Below are 13,791 nucleotides of genomic sequence, written 5' to 3'. Positions count from 1 at the left end.
TTGTTTGTGTTCTTTTTTTTCTTTGTACTTTTTTTTCTCTTTATTCATATATTCATATGTGCATGCATTGTTTGGGCATTTCTTCCTCTGCCCACCACTCCTCCCTCTCCCCCTGTCTGCCCTTTTCTCCAATTTTGTTGAAGAGAAAACATAAGCAATAATAAGAAAGAGAAAGCGTTTTCGCTAGTTGAGATAAGGATAGTTGTACAGAGAGATTCCTAGCATTGTTTCCATGCACAAGTGTATTACAACCCCAAATGATTCATCTCTACCTGACCTCATCACTACTTCCCAGTCACCTTCCCATACTGACCTCTGTCACTTTAAGGTTACTGTATTAGCTCCTCTGCAGTGGGGACATCAAACACTTTCAAGTTTTGGGTTTCCTACCTATTCCCATTCCTCCCGTATGTGCTATTGTTTATGTTCTTGATGGAAGGTATTCTAACAGGAATAAGGTGGACTCTTAACATGGTTTTGATTTGCATTTCCTTTATGGCCAGTGTGTTGAGCATTTCTTCATGTGTTTTTTTGGCCATTTAGACTTCTTCCTTTGAAAAGGCTCTGTTCAATTCATTTGCCCATTTCTTCATTGGGTCATTGATTTTGGCAGAGTTTAGTTTTTTGAACTCCCTGTATGATCTGGTTATCATTCCCTTGTCTGATGTATATCTGGCAAAGATTTTCTCCATTCTGTGGGTGGCCTCTTCAATTTAGAAACCATTTCTTCTGTTGTGCAGAAACTTTTTAATTTCATGTAGTCCCATTTGTCAATTCTTTTTCTTAGTTGCTGTGCCATTTGAGTTCTACTGAGGAAGTCCTTGCCTATGCCTATTGCTTCCAGTGTATTCCCTGCTCTAAATGCTTTAGCAACCCACTTGTCAATGGAAGAAAACATGTAGCATGCTGTCCAGGTTCTTGTGGAGTGATTGGATAACCACACCAAACACCTCACAATATATGCATCTCTGTTGTTCTATATTAAATCATGGAACTCTTTCACATCATTTCGTGTTATATAAGCAGTAGAGATGACCCAGTTCCAGTTTATTTAAGTCACAGTCAGCACTTTATATCTCAGATTCCACATCTATGGATTCAGTCACTGATTCAAAATATTTAGGAAAAATGCATCTGTGTTGAACATGTAGAGTCATTTTTTTCTTGCCATCATTCCCTGAACAATATATGATCATATCTGTTTTGCTGACTCATAGAGTACCCACTGAACCAGAATTGCCAGCACATAACAGGATTTACTAGTATCTCTAGAAGTTAAATATTGGATAGAAATCCAGGCAAAAAGAGTAGGAATGACATCAAAGGAGGTTTGTCTACTCACAAACATTCCCAGGGCAAGAGTGAGATGCATGTGGTGGAGGAAGTAGGCTCCACATTCTCCATAATCTCTTGCAAGTCTTCAGCTGCTTCAGCAAAACCAGCTCATTTTAGAGAAATGGGGTTGGCCAGCTACAGAAAAGTAAACATTAGAGATATCCCTATCTCAATCAATAAGCTGGGCATGGTGGTACGCTTCTACAATGCCAGCTATACAGGAGGCATAGGCAAGAGAATTGCAGTTGGAGGCCATCCCAGGCAAAAACACGAGATCTTATCCAAAAAATAACAAAAGCATAAAGGGCTGGGGACATGGCTCAAGTGGTGGAACTCTTTCCTAGCAAGTTTGAGGCCCTGAGTTCAAACCCCAGTACTGCCAAAAAAAGAAGAAGAAAAAGAAAGAATGAATGAATGCATGCCCTAGAGTGGCAGGAAGGAGTCACCTCCCCGGAGGAGAATGCTATAGAAGGCTCAGAAGCCTTGAATGAATCTTGCAGATGCCAACTAAAGAGTGATAGATGAGATTGTATAATGATTGAAAATTTAAAACAAAGCACAGATGTTAGGTTTAGATGTGCTCTACAGTTTGGATCTGGAATGTCCCTGATAGTCCCATGTGTTGAAGACTTGATCTCTAAGGTTGTACTGTTTGGAGGTGGTAGAACCTTTAGGAGATGGGAGCTGATGGGAGGTATTTAGATCATTAGGGGTGTTTTTGAAAGGTATTTTGGGTCTATTATCCTGTCCTCTTCCTCTCTCTCTTTACTTCCTCGTCATGAGGTGAGCAACTTTCTCCACTATACTCTCCCTGTCATGATGTCCTCCCAACTCAGCACATGCCCAAAGGCAATGGGCCAAACAACTTTGAGTTGAAATCAGTGAAACTATCAGTCAAAATAAACTTTTTCTCATAATAAGTTGATTGTCTCAGGTACTGATTACCTTGATGGAAAGCTGACTAACAGAGTACATATGGGTATCTCTATCCAGTATAATTGACACAGACATTTGTTGTCAAATAACTGATTTCTTCACCAACATTAACTACTAAAGGATGATTTATTGTTCTTCCTTTATAGTAAAGAGGATAAGGTTTAGGACAAAGGTCATAATTCATAAGTTTTCACTGATAAAGACAGAATTCAAATAGGAGTTAATGGTGAGTGAGGGAGAATTAGGAGTAGACTAACAAGGAGCATGGATATTTTAGAAATAAAAGTCTTTAACCTAGTCCTATTTACTCAGGCAAAATGTGTTCAGTGTAAAGAAAATAGAGTACAGGAATAAAAATAGGTATTTTATTTCTGCAACTTTGAAGAGCTAAAGATCTAGTAGAAAGATAAAAAAGTGGAGAAAGTAGAGAAGTTGCTTGGAGGAATAAAATAACAATGGAATGAGTAGATGAATGAAGATGAGGCCTCAAGAACAGGAAAATGCAGATGGAAGTGCAGAGATCCCTTGGATGTAATAATGACAGACAGGCAGATGCAAACACATGCCACTTGCATCCACTAAGAAAAAAATATCCAAATGTAAGAAGAGATCATGAGAGACAGAAAATTCCTGGTAGAGAAACTTTAGGGATATAGGTGTACAAACGGAGCTATACACGCTTGGTGTTAGTGACTATTCTGTGAGGCAGACAATGCCCCAAAAGTTAACAGTTCAGCTATGAAATCAAATAGACTATTACAGTTTGGAGATCAAATGTCTGTCCCCTTTAGGGTTTATGTGTGGACAACTTGGTCTTCTATGCAGTGGTGTTACTCAGAGGTGATTGGATCATGAGGGCTGTGATTTCACCAATGAATTAATTTATTTGTGCATCCATAATTTGACGGACTATTTCAAAGTGGTGGAAACTGTCAAAGGTGGGGATTAGTAGGAGGAAGTAAGTCACTGAGTGCATGCCCTCCACGTTAATATCTTGTCCCTAGCCTCTTCACTTTTCTCTATCCTAGTTTCCTAGACACCATAAACTGAGCAGCTTTGCTCCACCACAAGCTCTCCATCATGACCTGACCATGAATTTGGAATCAATGGAGTCAAGTGACCAGGGACTGAAACTATGAGTTAAAATAAATCTTGTCTCCTTTAAATTGTTTTTCTAAGGCATTTTTTCACAGTAATAGAAAGCTAACTAACACTTGGACCTTAGTTCAAATCGTAGTGTGTCAATTTTTGGTGACTTTGAGCAAGTTTCATTGGACTTTTTTGACTTCTATCTTCTCGTTTATAAACTGTGCATCTATTTATAGGATGTTGTTGAGTGAATGAATAATGAATGCAAAGTACTCAATTTAATAACAGGCACATTCTAACTCAGGAGACAGAATCTCAAGTGTTTTCAAGTGCAACTCAAGATAGCAAAACTGAGTGAGATTTTAGTGAATCAGAATTTGATCATGTCTCTGGAAGGGAAGTGTCTCTGAGCTCTGACTGCTGAATCCCATGGAGCAGGCACTTATGTGAATGTCAACAAAAGGTATGGCACATTCTGGTGGTTATTTCAATTTCCAAATGTTCACAACTGATTGAATTTTTGAAAACATTATTCAAGGCAAATGAATACAACCAGAGGCTTTGGACATCTCTGTGATCTCCAGATGGTCCTCTGTACTAAAAAGTATTTGCTTTAATAGTCTTTGTTTTTATGCCAGCCCACTATGATTATTAATATAATTATGATTACTTTTGCTTCTGTTGGGTGCACATTACTTTCTTTGATGCCATAAGAACTATAAGAGAGAAAATATATACCACCAGAAAACCTTTACTCTAGAAAAAAGTTAGTGTGCACAAAATAAATACAATTAAATATTCTGTAAACTACCATATTTAAAAAACTAATGTCATAGGGATTTCTTTTTCATTTAAAATATAACTTAATGTGGATGTTTTTTAAAGAGACATTCCTTCATGTTGGTCCCATTTGAAATGGATTTCAGATTAACTTAGAGAATGCTTTTAAAGAGCTTGATATATATTAGCTATTTATCAATGTCATGATTGCCATCATTATTTCACATATAATCAGAATTTGAATGGATTTGTGTATCTCAAGTCTTAAAACCTGCTTTAAATATTTCACATTTCCTCAAGGTTAATAAGCTTGACATCAAATATGCTAATTAAAATTCACAGGCATTTCAACAAATGAACAAAGATATTATGCCCAAGGAATTTGACTGCACTAAAAGAATGAAGGAAAGATATTAAATATCCCTCACTAGGGCATTTGTAAAGTGATTTCTATAAAATATAGTGCTGTTGTGAAAAAAGTAAATTATTAATAGCTACTAATTATATAGTCTTTACTATGTAGGTCACATTCTTCTATTTTATTATATATTTTGATGTGCACAATCTTAACAATTACCTTAAAAGATTAATGATATTTTGTGCCCATTTTACAAAACAGGAAACCAAAAACTAGGGAAACTAAGTAATTTACCCAAAGTTTCTCAAGTAGGAAGTTGGGAGGCTATTCTGAACTCAAGTTGTCATGATTCAGGGTCAATGCTCCTACATACTATCATAAACTGATTTTCTAGAACTTTTTATACTGGTATGTAACCCAGCTCCTCAAATAGTAGTGAAAGTTGCAAGATGAAGAATGATACCTATAGTGTAATTCAATTTATTTTTGAATAATGTGGTAAGCCTAACATATATTGCTATGGTTTGGATATATTTTGTCCCCTAAAAGTTGGAATGTTGGAAGTTTGGTCCTTAATGTCATAGTGTTAAGAGGTGGTGAAACCTTTAAGATGTGGGACTCAGTGCAAGATAGTTAGGTCACTGAGGGCCCTGCCTTCAGGAGGGTGGAATTAATGTTAATCTCACAGTGTGAGTTAGTTCCTGTTGTCACAAACAAATAAGATTGACTTCTCCCTGCTCTCTGTTATCAGATCTCACCATGTTATGCCAACCACCATGATACTGTCAACAGAAATAGAATAAATGGGGCTGCCCAATCTTGGACCTTCACCCACCAAAACTGTGAGTTAATAAACCTCTTTCTTTTATGTACTATCCAACCTTAGTTATTTTTACAGCAATAGAAAATATACTAATATACATGCTTAGCTTCATATTCTATGCCCTTGAAGGGTTCTCAATAAACTCTTAATTGTATGCATTGAATTCCAACTCTCTCACCTTTTCATGCTTAATATTCATTTCTTTTTATTCTGCTATAAGATGTTTTTAGCATGATTCATCAATTCTCAGCAGGTAACTTGCTCTTTCTGAGACTACTTGTTTGTTTGTTTCTTTTAAAAAAATTTCTTTGGTTGTCACATTTGACTTGTTTACGTTAGCGAACTATTCCCATACACGCACACACATCATGTACTGATCACACACATCCTCCCTTTATTTACCCTCCCCACCACACCTAAACTTCTCAACCATTGTTAATCACTATTTTGCATCAAGGTAGAGATTTTAGTTTCCACCTATGAGAAAGAACATGTGGTATTTGTTATTTGGAGTCTGGCTTATTTCACTTATCATAAAGTTCTCCAGTTTCATCCATTTTCCCACAGATGAAGGGATTTCATTATTCTTTATAGCAAATATGTTATGCTTTACCCAGTTATCTGTAGATGGGCACCTAAGATAGAGTCCATAGCTGAGCTATTGTGAATAGTGATGCAATAAACATGGGCATTCAGGTATCCTTTTGGTATGCTGATTTCATTCTCTTTCGATATATACTTAAGAGTGGGATAGCAAGATCATACTGTAGGCTCTCATTAGTCTAAATCCATGCAGCTTATGTTGCTTTCTAATAAAACTTCTTCTAAATTCTTATAACTCTGGAAATATGTTTCTACTGTCACTCCCATTATTTCAGCTTGGGTAGGAATTACTGCCTCTGGATATGAAGCCTTACTCCTATGGATTATACAGTCTGCTCCAATGAAATATACGTTCTTTTTGTTTACTTGCAACAGGTGATGCCTTGGTCCCTATTGGCTTAATTGACTATAGATGGTTAGAGAAGCATTTCCTTTGTTTATGATCTGGTTCTAAGCAAGGTATAAGCTGTGACCAACCTTCCCTTCTCATGTCCTGGAAGGTGTATTCCATAGTTCATTGGACATGAAGATGTCTGAGAACTATTGAGACTCACATCCACTAGGCCAACTGCCTTGTTTCTCCAAGACTCCAGTACAGAATGGAGGGCATGCAGAAGATGTCTACTAAAGAAAAGAATCTAATGGCTTTGTCCTTTGTTTCCAGGTCATATTATTCTTCTTCTAAATCACAGATATAAACTTTAACACCCACCACTGTTTCTCCCCTTAAAAACTTTTCCACCACAATCCTATGAACATCATGAGAATAAGAAAGATAAAGAATGTGGTCAGCATATATTTCTTCCATAACCTGGACACAGTATTTTTAAATAGTTACATTGTATTAAGAATATTTCATTAGACAGGTGCCAGTGGCTCACGCCTGCAGTGCTAGCTACTCTGGAGGTAGAAATCAGGAGGATCGCAGTTTGAAGTTAGCCTGGTCACATAATTCACAAGACCCTATCTTGAAAAAATCCATCACAAAAAAAGGGATGGTCAAGTGGCTCGAGGTATAGACCCTGAGTTCAAACCCCAGTATCGCAAGAAAAATCTCATCAAATGCACATATCATAATTTACTTTAGTGTTTCTACTGTTGCTGCACAGATCATATTCTGGTAATTCTCACCCTATGAATAGAATACCCTTACACAATAGTTTTTATCATGTTTTGGATTTTCCTAGTATGAATTCATACAAATATAAATTCTGAATCAAAGTATAAGGGAATTTATACATTTTGATACATATTTCCAAATCGGTTTTCCGTATACATGTACTAATTTATACTATCACAGCAGTGTTCGGTTCCTATAGCCATTAATTCCACATATTACAGCATGCAATTCTTTGTAACCTAAGTAAAAGAATTACATCTGGGGTCTTTTTACCTTTTTGACTTTGTAAAATCTTCTTTGTTCACAAAGTTTGAAAGACTCTACCTTTTTCAAAAATCTTAAATTTGTAAAAATGTATGAACAATTCTTTTACACTAAAAGCTTCTCTTATAACTTCTTTAATTCGCCTCAAGATTTTTAAGGACTTTGCCTCCCAAGGCTTTTCCAGTTTTTTTTCCCCCTGAACATTTCTCAATTATTTAGGGCATATTTATTTTCTAAAGTGTAGACAGTAGTTGATTGATTTCTCCTGGAAAATGGGTGATTCTCCAGTGCTTTTCAGAAGAGTGAAATCACTTCAAGTCTTAAAGACTGAATTTTAAAACGTGTCCTCATTTCAAGTTTAGCACAATTTTTTAATGAATTAGAAAAGCCATGTTTTGATCTAGGAGCTTTTCATCACCAGCAACTGAATTAACAACTAAAAGTGAATAAATAAAACTTTCAAAAATTGAGTGAATCTTTGATACTGTGTTTGAGTATTCTAGTCACATTTAAAGTCATCATGATGTTGAAAAAGAAAACCTATTCTGGTGACCCATGCTAATGAACGAAAATACATTCTTTTTAAAAACATTGAACAATCTTTGTTTCCTATCTAATATTTATTTACCACTTATTTTAGCTCCCAGGCAATTGAATTTCAGCTATGAGAAAGAATTTGATGTTTATTTGGACCCTTGTAAATTCTTTTTCTGAGATACCCCAGTGGATAATCACCCCCTCTCCATGTCAAGCTACTGATCCAGTATATATATGATTCCTCAACCAGAAACCCAAACTTTTGTAGAATAAGTTTCTTTTTTGTGGTATTTCCTTTATGTTTTAGTATTCTTGAAATATTTTATGACATGCATTTTTTACAAAGGAAAAGCTTATCCAAACTAGTACACAAGTCCTAAATAGAGAAGGAAGCAGTAATAAAATTGCCACTAAAAGACTACTTATAATACCATCAGTAGAATGGGCATGCCTCTGAATTCTGCTGTATTTTTTTTTTGCTACTTCAAATGATATTATGTTTCTTTGCCTTACTCCTAAAATTTTTCTTGCCCCGGAGTAAAATAATTTGTCAAATTTCTCTGTCCTAATTCCCTACACAATTAGCTTCATCCAATGCATAACTAGAGAAAGTACACGGTACATGCATAGCCCCAGAAAATTTCTTTGTGTTAAGTCTCATTTTCTGAGCCAATTCTTCAAGTGGCATAAGAAATCATATTCATGATAGTCTTAAACTTAAACCAAACTGAATACACTAAGGCAGCACTTCTTTAAAATGATTGGTGGCCCTTCATTTGAGATGAGGCATGCAATGCCAGGGTTTGAGAAACACGCATTACATTGATTTTTTAATACTCAAAGAAAAGATAAGTAAGCATTCTATCCAAAGTGTTTTTGTTTTCTTGCTTGAAAAAAACTCCAAATATGCAAACAGTCAGCTTTAAATGTTTGAGGAAGCTTGAATTTCAGATTGGTTTTGTCTACTATACCTTTAATAGAGTTTCCCTACCTTGACATTTATAGGCGTTAGAAACTGAATAACTAACTCAGTGTTGTTCTGAGCATTGGAATGTGTTGCTCAGCATCTGTGGCTTCTACACACTGGTGCTTATCAACACTTAGGTATCTCCTCTCACTGTGTAAACCAAAATGTCTTTAGACATTGCTAAATGTCCCTGAAAGGGGGTGGGGGCAAGATTACACCTGACTGAAAATCATGACTTTAGTAATACCATTTCCAAGAGCTAGCTTGGCTACCCATTGGGACCTAACAAAGTACTCTTATTTTCATATGCATATTTAGTAATTTTCTTCCTTAACACTATACAATGATGCTATTCAGTATTTAGACATGTGTTGCTATTTAAATTAGTTAAAACTAAGCACAAAAATCCGTTTCCTAGCCCCATGCAGCTACTGGTACCATATATCATATTATATCATAGCAAAGATATAATGTGTTTCCATATTGTTGACTCCTTATCATTCTCTTTTCTTGTCCTTCTCCCTCATGATTTGGAATTTAAAGTGCTAGATTTGGGAATGCAGAATAACAGCTTTAAAATTGCTTAACTCTGCAATGAAGTATCCATTCATATTTGCTCTTGTGGCTTTCAAGTAATTTGATAATATGGAATTTCCCTTAGAAACAATTAAACAAGTTAGTGAAATTTTTCAGAAGAAATTATGTGAGTTATTGGAGACCTCTATAGCTACCTTTGATTTTTAAACAAAAAGACCCATTTAAGAAACATTAGATGTATTTTATTTTAATATTAATACAATATTATAATATTTTTAATTTAATTGGCAGTAAAGAAAGTTGTAATTCTTTGATGATGAATTAATTAATAAATTTAGTTTAAACAAAAAGGAAAGTACCCAGCTCTTTCATCAAACTGATAGGTTATTGTTATGGATGTGTGTAATAATTTGCTGGCTGGATATCAAAATTCCTTTATGGATGTGGAGAGATTATTTGTTACGACTCTTAAGAGAAAGTAGAACTCTGCCTTTTGCTACCAAAGCAACAAGGTGAGATTCCAGCTCTCCCTGACCCAGTCCATCACAGAAACATGACCTAGCATTTGTCACTTGAGTATTCCCACCCAGAACAGTTTGTTTTGGAGCGACTGATACAAAGAAATGTGTCTGCACAGTTTCAAATTTTGGTCATCCACATTATGTCCCTGAATAAATCTCCTTGCTTCTTGTGCTAGCCAGTATAGATACTTATATTTTACATCCAATATTATTAACTGATAATGTATTTTTCAAAAGGTCCATCTTTAGTAGGACTTAAAAGATTACAGGCTACCTTACATGCTGATTGATTCTCTTCCTCAAATTAGTGCACGCCCATTTCAGCCTGAGATAATGACAGGAAGGCATATTGTGGTAAGAAGAACAGAAGAGGTTCTACAAATCTATTTTTTATAATCAACATCTTAAAGCTGACTTAATTTTTTCCAAAATGATAATACAGTTTTAAATTTACAATATAAATGTGTGAGAGGTCCAGTTCCTCCATATTCTCACCACAACATAGTGTTATTAGTCTATTTTAGCTACCTTGTCTGAGTATTTTACAGTGCTAGGGATTGAATTTAGGGTCTTTAGCATGCTAGGAAAGTGCTCTACTACCGAGTTATAATTTTACCCTGTGTATACTAGGTTTTTTTTGGTGCCAAAACCCAGGAAAGAACCATACATTATTTCATCAAAATCACATATGTTTTCTTCTGGATTTTGAAATTTATTACCAATCTCTTGCAATGAATTTTTATTTCAGGTATTCAATTTTTTATCTTAAGAATTTATATTCAGTTCTTTTTTTAATCTTCAATTTTCTCACGTTTACTCATGTTTTCTTTTAAATGCTTGACCATATTTACAACAGCTGTTTAAAATCTTTTTCAGCTAATTCTATCACATTTTTTAATTTCTGATTCTCTTTCTATTGACTTATTTTTGCCAGAAAAAAAAATGTATATCACATCTTCCTGATTTCAGGCATGTTTAGGAAGTTGTAAAATGTGTGCTGGACATCATGCATGCTACTTATTTTAAACTCTGAATTTATCTTCTTTTTTGGAGTTTGCAATTTAACTTGGTGAATATTTAAATTACTTCCAGGTCAGAATGGAAGCTTTCAAGTATTGTTTTGAAGATTTATTATCAGGGGATTGCTAGTATAACTGTTCTTCTAGGTATAGTTAACCTTAATACTATTAATACATGGCCCTACTGCAGTCTCTAATAGTGCCCTGGTTAAGTCTCCACTCTAGGTGATAGGAGATTTCACATTTCATCACCCTCTCTAGGCTCAGAAAATTGTTTCTGTTTACATATCCCTGGAGATTTTTGCCCAGAGTCACAGAATTTTACAGAATGTATACATGTCCTTATTTTTAGAAAACACTTTAAAAGACCTGTAGGAAAATCTTTAGAAATGTTTTTCTATGGAGTGTTTAGTGTTGTAGTGCCATCAAGTTCTTCCTTTCTTATCTAAAGTTGTCATACAAATGACTCTGTAACCCTTCACCCTGTTCATTTTCTTTTGAAATATTTCACAATATATAAAAATATCTCCTGTCCTTCTTGGTTCCACCATTTATTAGCTATTGTCCCCTTTATTTACACATAATAGGTCCTCCTTAATTTATACATAGGAGCTCTAAACAGGTTGTAATTAACCATTTGACATTTCATCACTAATTTGGGTATTGGTCATTATTAAATTTATAAGCCTAATCATACATACACACACACACACACACACACACACACACACACACACAAGCACTGTGAGGTCACCTGGGGAAGGTTTTTTCTTAGTTGTAATTATGGCAATAATTCCACATTATTTAGTTAAAAAATAACAAAATACTAAAATTGGAAAAGGTTTATGTCTCAGAAAGCATTTGCCAGATTTTATTACAATCACTGTAATCATCCCACAGATGGCCAACTGGTTTTATTCAGCAAATGTGTTATGTATTTTTGTGTGTGCATAGCACTATAGATGTGCCTCATTGAAGTGGATATGAAAATTTTAAATACATTTGTTCACTGTGAGTGAGTGATACACAAGTATACAATATTATAGGTAGGCAAAAATGCATGAGTATTGAATTATTTGTCAAACATGGAAATTGTGGTAGATTTTGAGTTATACGGAGAGAGACAACACAGACTGAGTCTAGATCATCAATGTCTTTTATTGTGTTGCTGAGAAATGTTATTTTTATTTCTTTTTTCCCTAATAAAATGGTATTTACTTAGAAGCATTCAGAATGTTAACAAAACAGGTGCAACTTTTTGCAATTGCAGAGTGGTATTCGTTTAACAGAATAACAATTATTTCGTATAAGCTGCATCTGAGACAAGTGAAGACGTAAAAACTACCGTCCCCATATAGAACTAATTTATGCTGAGCAACAACAGGAGCCTGCTTTAAATTTCCGTGCCAATTTACAACCTCCATACTGTACAGGCAGGGTTAGTAACTATTGAAAATACCACCAGAGCAGAGCTATCTAAAGACACATTCGATAGTGTGTTAACTATAAAAAAAGACACTGTACAGTTTGAAATCAAACCATACACAGTCTTACATTCCAATTTTTTTTCTTTAAAAGGCATGGGGGGGTAAATGCTTTATAGACTAGAAAAAATTGTGCTAGAACCAACTTATCCATCATCACCATCTTCTTCATCTTCATCTTCTTCATCTTCCTCCTCTTCCTTCTTTTTTCTTGCTCTTTTCACCATTAACAACTCCCCTTTTCGCTACATCAGGTTTGCCTTTACCTCGGTAGGCAGCAGTGTCTTTTTCATACTTTTCCTTCAGCTTGGCCGCAATCTTTTTCGTAAGAATGCTTGTTGTCTGCAGCGGAGTTGTTCCACTTCTCTCCAGCTTCTCTGCAACGTCACCAGCAGACAGGCTGGGATGTCCTTCGATTTGGGGTGATACTCAGAACAGAACATGAAGAAAGCGGAAGGAGGCCTCCTGGGTGCATTGGGATCCTTGAACTTCTTTTTCGTCTCCCCTTTAGGAGGGATCTAAGTTTTCATTTCTCTTTTATAACTAGCTTTGTCTGCCTTTGTCATGTCTTCAAATTTTCCTTTCTCTTTAGCAAACTTGGTCTCCCACCCGTCTGAGCACGTCTTAGAAAATGCTGAGAAGCTGACTGAAGCATCAGGATGCTTTTTCTCGTGCTCCTCCCAGCAAGTTTGCACGAAGAATGCGTATGGTGATAGCTTGCCTCTTGGCTTCTTTGGATCACCTTTGCCCATCTTTCATTTCTTCTCTCAGCGAGACACAGAGGCGCCCACTGCCAGTCGTCCTCTCACTTGTCCCAGCACTGTCTTCTGAGGAGCTCAGTGTACAACAATGGCTGTGAAAGCAGGAGCCAAACCAAGAAATGTTACTTTAAAGGCAGGGAATCTCTTGGTATTGTTAAGTAGGGAAGAGTATAATGAGAAGAATTCATTTTGGAATTGAATTAAGAATAAAGAGTGAAAAAGGGAAAATAAGCTAAGAGACTCTAATGGTAACATGCACAAGAAATAACAATGGCTTGGCGTTTCTTTGTGTTGGTAGGATAGTAATGTATAGAATAGAAAAAAATAGAGGGCCTTGGAACCCTATCATGTGTAGGGGACCAGAGGAAGGAAAGTTGTTAAATTTTGTAGCCCATGAACTTGGAAATTAATTACGTCAATAAGTGAAATAGAGAATCCACACTTCGAGGTAGTTTTCAACAAATTTTTAAGAGAGAAGTTTGGTATTGAGCATAGTAAGATGTTAATAATGGTGAAATGTTCAAGTGTAACTGTTCAGAAAACAGTTGCTGGTTCACAAGGGAATTTGATTAGGGTTAGATTGTTTGTCTCATAGAAATCCCTACATTTGAATTTGTAAGGAATTTATAACTTTTCCTGTTCTATAACATAGTAAGC

General features: G+C 35.6%; 1 pseudogene; it reads right to left on the bottom strand.

Annotated features, from left to right (window-relative positions):
• Positions 1-12,263: 12,263 nt before the first annotated feature.
• Positions 12,264-13,208, bottom strand: LOC109675241 (high mobility group protein B1 pseudogene; annotated as a pseudogene).
• Between the last annotated feature and the right edge of the window lie 583 nt (positions 13,209-13,791).

This window comes from Castor canadensis, chromosome X (genome assembly GCF_047511655.1).
Source record: "Castor canadensis chromosome X, mCasCan1.hap1v2, whole genome shotgun sequence".
NCBI classification, from domain to species: Eukaryota; Metazoa; Chordata; class Mammalia; order Rodentia; family Castoridae; genus Castor; species Castor canadensis.
This window is presented reverse-complemented; position numbering and strand designations above follow the sequence as displayed.